This window comes from Electrophorus electricus, chromosome 21 (assembly GCF_013358815.1).
Source record: "Electrophorus electricus isolate fEleEle1 chromosome 21, fEleEle1.pri, whole genome shotgun sequence".
NCBI lineage: Eukaryota > Metazoa > Chordata > Actinopteri > Gymnotiformes > Gymnotidae > Electrophorus > Electrophorus electricus.
The window spans coordinates 12,813,836-12,823,861 of NC_049555.1; positions in this window are offsets into that span (position 1 = coordinate 12,813,836).

A 10,026-nucleotide genomic window follows, 5' to 3' on the forward strand; every position below is an offset into this window, starting at 1 on the left:
GTGTGTGTGTGTGTGTGTGTGTGTGTGCGCAGTAAACATTAGCTCTGCACAAATATATATTCAGTGCATGGATATTTTGTCATTCATTTGCTAACTCTGACCATGTATCCCACTGTAAAAAGGGATCTATAGAAATCCAATATTTAACATCTTATTGAATTCCATTTAATGTATTCGGCAAGTTATGACATAATAGCAAAATAAAATGTAATGAACTGAAGCAAACTAAGTGAAAACATCACAGCAACTGCAGACACTTTTTCTTTCAAAGCCAAAGCTTGTGAAGTAACGTTCCCAAGGTCGTCGGCACTACAGCACAGCGTGTACAATGACATTCCCGTGTCATTACCTATTCCAAAGACATTACCTTGTCATTTTTGGCATGGATCTCATGAAAACATGTCTGTAAATTGCTTATTCCTGCCAGCAGCCCCCAGCCCTGGGCTCTTGAGTACTATAGATCTGTCTCAGGGGTACTGAGATGTCTCCTGCCTACACCTCCTACAGAATAGCACCACCACCACCTCCACAAGTACACAGCAAATATATGCACACACACCCAGAGTCTGTTCACCATGCAACCCTGGACCGCAACTGAATCAGTATAAACCACATGCGATATTATGGTATATGAAACTGAGATGTGCGGAAAATCAGGATGCCGCAGGTTCACACAGCCTCCGTCTTTGCAGATACTGAGTTTAATGGGCACGTACAGAAAGCAGACATGCAGTGACTGCTATTAGAGGGAGGCAGAGACATGCTGAGGTAACACATGTTTTAAAAGCAATTCTTTTGTTTAGGGCTCCATCATTGCTGATGGCACACAATCAGATCACATTTTGTGTTGGTAAATTGCGTTTCTCGAGAAGCCCATAATATGTGGTGAGAAAAGCACTTCAGGGAACAATTGCACGTACTCCTCTATGACTGTGGTGTGGGTGTTAGTATGGAACAACCCAGGCAACCTTCAAACTCTCTTTTATTTCTGTAAAATTGTAGCGAGCTGCTCTGTATTATTGACATCATCTTTCAAATGAAACTCCTGATGGATTAAAGACAGGTGGGGGGAGACAGGGAACAAATAAGAAAAGGGGAGGGACAGATCAGATAGGACATCAGAAAGAGAAGCGAAAAAAGGGAAAGGAGGATAAGACGAAGGAAGAAGGAGAGATGGACAGATAGAGAGGGAGAGAGAGAGAGAGATGGAGAGAGGAGACACAGGAGGAAGTCTGAACTCTTCCAGTGACATTGGGGCTGTAGTGATAAACTCAGCAGGGCCTTAGCCTGGCACAATAAACCACACCTATATTTCACCAAATTAAAAAGAGAAACAAGAGACCACACTTACATAACCGTCTACAAGCCACGTAGCCATGGTGATGGAGTGCAACGGATAGGCGCAGTAAACCGCTGCCTTATTGGAGATGTAAAGGGGGAGGGGACCAATCAGGGCACCTTTTTCATATGCAACATCTGTTCTAAACTCTGTGGCAATGAGCTCCCAGCATGCAATTTGTTGTTTAACGAGACAGTGTGAATGATGCCTCCCTCAGTCTCAGTATAAAAATTGGAACTTCATTATACTTTCCTGTGCAGAAGTATGCCATGGTGTACCAGGTATTATAAATGTAGTGCATAATAAATATCATAAATAAAGCAATGAGCAATGTTATGCATTACACACTGGGTATATAATTTGTTACATGAACAATTAATTTTGTTGTTTTGCTTGGTGAATTTTATTTTAGATTTGGCTGAAATAGTACGTGTGTGTAAAATATAGATGTTTTTCAGTGAGCATGTGCACCTTGTCTTGTTAAAGATGGCATGAAGTCTATGTGTAAGATTAAAGTAGGATAGGGGAAGAAAAGCAGTTCTTACTGAGCATTATGAGATATATAATTATTCTTAAAAACAAAGCTATGTCTCTCTGTAATACAACACAGTGGATTGGTGGTTAGGAATGAAGAATGATTTAATGACAGATGCATTTTGTAATGTCCACCTATCCGTTTTGAATCGTGCAGGTACAGTTGTGCAACTGATTAAAACAAGAAAAGGCTTTTCTGGAAATGTTCTGTGATTTCCCTAAAATAAAAGCACTCATGGCAGTGCGGTACTGTAATAAGAGCAGTCTGTTATTTTTCTTGGAAATCAACCTGCACTGAGAAGAAATCTTTTCCCAGAATATCGTTCATTTGCTGGATTTGGACATACCGTACTAGTGTCCCTCATGTTCATGTTGTGTGAAGGGAGCAAAGCTCTCAACACAGCTGATGAGACCAACAACAAGACAAACATCACACACGAGGCTAAATGACATTTGATGATTCAGACATGGATGGAATAATTGGACATGGTTGGAATAATCTCTCTTCGGTGAACCAAGAAACTGGCAACGCACTGTGACCCCTCCCATGATGCCGAGGGTGTGGGAAAATGGCGGACAAAGACGTCCATGTTGAAGTCAGTTTACAATCCCTCCCTGCATCGTAGGAGGTAGATGTCAGGACAGCATAAAGAGAGGTGACACACCCCTCGCCCGGTCCCTGTGAGCTTTAATGAGGCATTAACCAGAGGTGTGGGCACACTCATCTTACAAAAGCAACAGGTCAGCATCGCAGAATGAAGACCGTGACAAAGACATAGTGGAACTGAGGTCCAAGATCCCAGTTTAGATTAACTTTGTGGTCAGCATTCGTTAAAAAAAAGACCCAACTGTGTGGCATGTTCGCCAGATTTCTATAGTGGAACGGTTTTCTGAAGGCTTTGTTTTCTAGATAATTGAAAGCTGGACCATTAGGGTCAGAGTAAGGAGGCTAACCTAGTATCAGGTGTAATTTGTTCATGCATTTGTATTAATTAGGAAACGAAACATAATCATTGCTTTGACTTTTAGAGATCTGACACACACATATATAGAAAAATTCAAAACTTGTAATTACTTAATGATTAAGAAGGGTTTATATATATATATATATATATATATATATATATATATATATATATATATATATATATATAAATTCGAAGAAAATTCTCGGTGAACATTCTGCAGTGTACTGTACTAAGAGATGTGGAGATATTCAAAACTGTAGTAAAGTACACAGAGTTTCCAGAGAAACAGAACACATATACACAGATCAGTCACAACATTAACACCACTGACAGGTGACGTGAAGAACATTGAGAATAAAATTGATTACCTTGTTACAATGTCACCTGTCAGTGTGTGACATATATTAGGCAGCAAGTGAGCAGTCAGCCAAATAGTGATGGCTAAGTGACTGGGTCAGAGCATTTGCACAGCAGCAGGTTTACTACAGCAAATACCTACCAAAAGTGATCCTAGGAAGGACAACAGGACTGTCAACAAGATCAGGGAGCCCAATACACACTGATGTGCGTGGACAGTGAAGAAAATGGTTAATGCTGACTATGGTAGGTGCTTTGCTGCATAGCCTCAGACCAGTCAGAGTACACATACTGACCCTGTCCACCTCTGAAAGTGGGCACGTGGTCATCAGAACTGGACCAGAACTGGAGCAAAAGAAGAAGGTGGCCTGGTCTGAAGAATCACATTTTATTTTACATCATTTGGATGGCCAGGTTGTGTTGCTTACCTGGGGTAGAGATGGTACCAGGATGCACTATGGGAAAAAGGCAAGCCAACAGAGGCAGAGTGATGTTCTAGGCTATGTCCTGTTGGGAAACTTTGGGTCCTGGTATTCATGTCGATGTTACTTTGACATGCACCACTTACCTAAATCTAGTATATCCCTTCATGGCAATTGCTTTCCATAATGGCAATGGCCTCTTTTAGCAGGATAAAGTGCACTGACATACTGCAAAATTTGTTCAGGAATGGTTTGAGGAACATGACAGAGTTCAAGACATTGGCCTCCAAATTCCTCAGATTTCAGTGCTGGAAAAAAAAAAACAAGTTTGTTATATGAAAGCACCACCTTACAGGACAGCAACATCTGCTGCTAACGTCTTCAAGCCAGATACGGCAGTTTTGGCAGTATGAGGGAGACTTACACAATATAGATAGATAGACAGATACAGAAATGGACAAATTTGTTGACACTCTTCCACAAAAAGAAAAAAAAAACTTAACTGACAAAAGTCATGACATCCATCAATGTTTATTTCATATATATTAAAAACTAGAGTTTGCTGTTGATCAGATTAAACAGAATATTTTAAATAATAAAACAAATGAAAATGGCATGGATAAAAATGATAGAACCCTTAATCTAATATTTTGTATCATGTGCTTTGAAAGATTTTTGTAGCTCTCTATAACAGGACAGAATCAGGCTGATGCTTGCGGATAAAACTGAGCTATAAATCTTTACTTGTATGAGGGCAGTCCAAATGTCTTGTCAAAATACATGCAGAGGCCAAAACTAAGAAAATGATCAAAAAGCCATGGGAACACCCAGAGAATAAATCAAGTCTAAAAACAGGTCAAACAAGAGAAACATGGGAGCACAACAGTACAAAAGGACAAATCCAAAAAAATACAACAGAGAGAAGGTAGGGTCAGAAAAAGAACTGAAATATGCACAGCGAAAACCCTGTACAAGCTTCAGAAAGACCTAGGCAATACTTTTCAAAGAAGTCATGGGAGCGAAGGTTAGAAATACACAAGGTGTAACAGAAAACAGGTGCAAATATTCAATACTCTGGGAATAATGATCTATGAGGTGGTAGCTGACTGGTGAAGAAGGCTAGTGTGTCTTCCAGCTGTCAAGCCAGGGGATGTTGGGAAATAGAGTTTTGGAGCTGCAGAACCAGGAGCCAGTGTGACACTCTCAATGCGACTTCTGCACCTGTCAACAGGTAATTTGGCCCACTCTTCCTGAGCAAACTCCTCCACATGTCTCAGGTTTGAAGGGTGCCTCCTCCAGGTTGCATGTCTCAGCTTTTTCCATAGAGGTTCGATAGGATTCAGATCAGGGCGCCATAGATGGCCACTTCAGAGGAGTCCATTGTTTTGTTATTAACTGTTCTTCTGGTCCTTTTAGCTGTGTGTCATTGTGCCTTGCATAGAATCGAAGCAACCTGTGCCAGACGCAGCAAAGCAGCCCCAAAACATAAACGAGCCTCCTCCATGTTGCACAGTAGGCATGGTGCACTTTTCTTTGAAAGCTTAATTTTAAGTCTATGAATATAGGACTGATGTACAATGCTAAAAATCTCTGGTCTCATCTCTCAGAAGAACATTCTCCCAGAAGCATTGTGGCTTTTCCATATGCATCCTAGCAAATTCCTATCTAGCTTTTTTATGCTTTTATTTCAACCATAAAGTCCCGCATTTTCTTCCATGGAATCCACTTTTGCTCAAAACAGATGGATGGTGTGATCAGATACCGATGTACCTTGACCTTGGAGTTTAGCTTTTGTATCTCTTTGGAAGTTGTTCTTGGCTACCATTCTCACTATCCTTCTGTTCAATCTGGGGTCAATTTTCCTTCTGCGGCCGGTTCCAGGGAAGTTGGCTAGAGTCCCGTGGACCTTAAACTTAATAATATTTGCAACTTTAGTCACAGGACCATCAATCTGCTTGGAAATGGTCTTACAGACTTCACCTTTATCATGCTTGTCTATAATTGTCTTTCTGAGCACCTAAGACAACTCTCTCTTTTGCATTCTCTGGTCCATGCCCAGTGTGGTGCATACCATTATGGCAAATAACAGAAATGTAGCAGAAATAGCAGAAATGTAGTTACTTTTCTAAACTAATTACAAGATTGAATAAATACTAATTAGAGAAAACAGTTTAGTTTGAAATGTCAATATAATCCAAGTATAATTTTGTTCAGGCATTTAAGAATATCTATCTATCTATCTATCTATCTATCTATCTATCTATCTATCTATCTATCTATCTATCTATCTATCTATCTATCTATCTATCTATCTATCTATCTATCTATCTATCTATCTATCTATCTATCTATCTATCTAATATAAGGACTGGGATGTCTTGTTTCTTTGGAAACCACACTGCGATTTTCACTAGAAGACTGTACAGTTATGTATTGGCCCCTTTCCAAACCCTTTATAAATAACAACTTTATGTAGCAGTGCACCATTCTTTCGGATATTTGCTGCATCTTTCAGTTAAACCGAAGCCTATTATAAAGCCATTCATTATTACCTATGAAACAATATAATAGCATAACAAACCACATATCACCTTGAGCTATGACTCTGCAGAAAACGAGTCTGACATCCTCCCAAAGAACAAAGAACATGAATGCAGTGAATAGATTTGTTTTTGCAAGCAAAAAAGATAAAACTGTTAAGGAAATGGAAAGCTGCAGTGCATAACCTGGGCACACTCCAAAACAACAACGACAACTACAGCAGGGCTTCCTGAAACCGCCTCGAGTGCAGAAATACTGAGAATGACATGCTAATGTGTTTGACAGTTAGGGATTGATTGGACAAACATGTTACAGAGTTTGGGTGAGTCAATTGTAATTTGCTCCATAACTTTCAAGTAACATTATCGACAGCCAGATGCTGGTATAATGTGGAAATGTGGACATTCCTTTGAAATAGAGGATTAAAAGCCCCTTCCACTAATCCCAAGATTTCTTTACCAAATGTATTATTTACATAAACATACCAGAAGTTGCTTTTCATTCAGCTCTCAAAATGTCCATACTAAAACCACAGAGACTTTGACCAAAAACAACATAAGGCATACACTATAACAATGTTCGTGTACAAATACACAATATCTACTTAACATATCATTAGAGATACAACCACACATTGCCATTATTTTTGAAAATTAGAGCTATATCTGAAGGGCATAAAAACCGTATTTATAGAAGAATGCTACAACATATTGGCCGACACTGTTTTTTGCTCTTTATTTTTTCCTTGCCGGGCTAGGAGGAGTGTTCTCATTAAGATAACCTCAGGGCTATTATGCTAAACACTAAATGGCCAACTATCTGATTGTAACCCCTTCCTTTTGCTCAGCCAAGATGCTATCCAGGGTCCACTGAATAAAAATAAAGGAGAAAATGTTTTTGGTTTTTTTCCTCAAAGTAAAAAGACATTTGTTGGCCAGAACTTCCATGAGAATGCAAACTCTGTGTATAGACTCTGAGGAGATGGGTTAACCAGAGCTGCTGCAGGAGACTTTTTTGGACTAATTAGCAGAGTGTCTGCTGGTGACCAGCCAAGCCTAGAGGAGCATGGGGCTGCCTGCACGTGGGTCTGTTTGAGAGCAGGACAGGCTACATGATCCAGAACACCCCAGATGCCTTCAGACAAGCTCATGGCAGACCAATGACAAGCAATTTCTTTTAGAGATGGAGAATTCAAGAAGGAGCATGTGGACAGTAAATGCAGCCTGCTTTGGCTCCCTCTCTCTGCCACGTTCTGCACCTTACATCTTTGGATGAGATGTTTGAGGTGAAGTGTCTGCCCAAACCATTTCCTTGACATTACCTATTAGAATGTCTAGGAAACGCATATTGTAGGGTGGAACTGAAGAGAGCATTGTCCTAAGCAAACCACGGGCTCATTGTATGTAATTACAGATAATCTCTATGATTAAAGAGCCTTTCTGTACACCATGTATAAAAATAACATTTGGTTAGTCAATTTGTGTATTTTATGCAACCTTTCAGGATATTTCACCAAACCAATACTGACTTCATCTTGGAGTACAAAAACATGTGTTTCACTCACTAGCTCAGTAGCTGAAATGACCTGAAACACAGTCCACCCACTAACCCTCACTGTTACCATCCTCTAACCCCATAATCATGCGCAAAATAAGGGTAGACTGTAAATAAAGGGTTAAACATGGCTTTGCCTGAACGTATTGATTTTGATTGGTTCACAGACAGGATCTCATCAGGCAATAGAAAGGCATTAAGCTCTGGCTGGCAATTCCTTTCAAGCGCACTTCTGAAAAGATAATTGATCGGGAAGCCGTTTAATTTACTTCGGCTCCAGCGCACATTTATAAGGGTGACCAATAATCAAGCAACTCAGCAGATTATGTCTGAGATATGGACCAAAGAACTTTCTAGAACTCGGCAGAGGGGGAGGCTGGACCTTCTAATTCCCCCAAACTCCCCCAAGTCTTTCATTTAAAACAATGTGTTCTTTGATATCAGCAATTCTTACTGATTCAACTAGAGGAGTGAAAACTATCCATTTATCCCTGCAAGACATGCCTTTCTCAGAAAATGGTGCGATACTGAGTGAGGGAGTCTGATATGTTTATTCGCGTTTATTGAACTATTTATTTTTCTACCTCCATACAATTTATGTTAAAAGGTAATGTGACTGGACTACAACTGGCACCAATATGCTACTAATGATAAATTTTTCATCTTCAGAAGAGCTTCAGTCACTATAGTGTGTGTTCAAAGAGTTCTGGGACAGGACGTGGTGAAGCCAGTTTTCATGAAAAAATGGCTTTCCGTTCCTTGAGTGATGAAGTTGGTGGACGCACTCAAATCTCCATTACACTCCAAAACAACTTGTTATGGTCCACTGATGTTTAAATCTGCTGGTTTAGGTACATCATGAAAGACATCTGACTTCATCCTAGTGTTGAAAAATAAACATCCTTGAATTTGTTCAACGGAAGATTGATCCTACAATTGCAAATGTATCCTGACTTGGGTTAGAGTCAGGGTTTCATGCTGGTACCTCTTCTCATGACATTATTCATATAGGAATCCAACAAGATCTCTTGCTAGTTGTGATTCATGCATATTTACAGGGAGCTCCTACTCTACTGCGAGCATTCCCATCCTGGAATATAGGAACATCAAGAAGGAAGAGTGTTTGCACCAGAGGGTCTGCAGGGGCTTCAAAAAACCTGTCTGTTAGATGACTCTGCTAGGTGGCTTTAAAAACAACCCCACATATCAAAGAGATGATTCTCAAATCTATATTATAGATCATGTTTATTTTAAATATTATGATTCCCCAGTATAACTTAAAATTATGAATTAGCTACTTTTCAATAAGGTGACCTTAATGTGACCTTGAGCACTGCAAGATGCAATATAGCACAGACGCACCAGATTAATATTTCATAGTGTATGCTAAATTGCTTTAAAAAATCTTCCTTCAATCATACGATTAAATATAGATCATACATTTTCTGTAGTATACACCCACTTAGAAGGAATGCCCCAGTGTCTATGAAGTGACCCTAGTACTGAAGATAGACACTGACAATTAGAGGCAAGGGAAGAAAGTGGATCAAAATGAATGCTAAACAAGTACACAGAAACACAGGCAGATACGCTTACATCCATCACATTCAATGTCAGGGAAATGAAGCTCACATTCAGAGATTTACACACAGAGGGATTTAACACAGAGAGATTTAACAATAGCATGCATGCATGCAGACACACACACACCCATTACACATACATTGGTCTTGCTCAAAGAGACAGTATATCAGTATTTCAGCAAATATTTATGGCATGTTATAGCCGTAACAGCTGTATTGGATGTGATATCTTCTGTTGATTCTGTTTTTAAACCAAAGCCATAACAATGTGTGTGTGTGTGTGTGTGTGTGTGTGTGTGTGTGTAAGGGGAAACTCTTAATGTCTGCACTGGACAATAGTTGCAGTAAGTGGCTCAAAGGCTAATGTCAGTTTTGGTTCAACCGATTCACAAATCAAACCCAAACTCAACCTGCTGCAGTAACCCAAGCCACTGGAACTGCACATGCTCTAATATCCCAACCTACTCAACTCCGCCCCCTCCAGTAGCCCAGCACACTCAACCCCACCCCCACCCCCCCCGCCAAAGCAAAGTCCATTCAAACTCCGCCCCTTCCAGTAGCCTAGTCTGTTTAAACCACATCCCCTCCAGTAGCCCAGAACACTCAACCCTCCCCCCGCCGAAGCCGAGTCCATTCAAACTCCGCCCCCTCCAGTAGCCTAGTCTGTTTAAACCCCGCCCCCTCCAGTAGCCTAGTCTGTTTAAACCACACCCCTTCCAGTAGCCCAG